This window comes from Triticum aestivum, chromosome 7A (genome assembly GCF_018294505.1).
Source record: "Triticum aestivum cultivar Chinese Spring chromosome 7A, IWGSC CS RefSeq v2.1, whole genome shotgun sequence".
Classification (NCBI taxonomy): Eukaryota; Viridiplantae; Streptophyta; class Magnoliopsida; order Poales; family Poaceae; genus Triticum; species Triticum aestivum.
This window is the reverse complement of record NC_057812.1, coordinates 10,554,312-10,554,869: the sequence shown is the minus strand read 5'-3', so window position 1 is coordinate 10,554,869 and position 558 is coordinate 10,554,312.

The window sequence follows — 558 nt, the reverse complement described above, 5'->3', positions numbered from 1 at the left end:
ATATTAATCATGGCAAAAATGACAAATATCTAAATGGAGCAGCAGATGTGACAATTATCTCAAATAGCACTCTTCCAACAGCATTTGGGGCATCAAGATGAACTCAAATGAAAATGATGCAATGAGATGAAATGATGTACTCTCTGAGGCGAACATTTTGATATGCTATATGCATGAATCGAAGCTACGAATGCAAAGTTACGATATGATGACCATGGGCATATGAATCTGGTAATTTCGGAGACTTAGTAGAAAAATTACCCTCCGAAAAAGTCAACGGGGCGAAGCGGTGCGGGATGACAAGATACAGGCGCGGGGCCGGAGCGTTTGGTTCGGGGAGCTGGTGGATCTCATCCACCCAGCTTCCCGGACCGGATCTGGAGCGGACTCCGACGATGGCCGGTTCCGGCGATGGCCGGCGACGGCTCCGGTGAGCAGCACGGGCTCCGGTGGAGAGGCATGGCGAGCGGCATGCCGGTGGCGTCGGGCGGCGCGGCGCTACGCCGGCGACGAGGCGGCGGGGCCGGCGACCGACGAGGCGGCGGGGAGAGCGGGGCC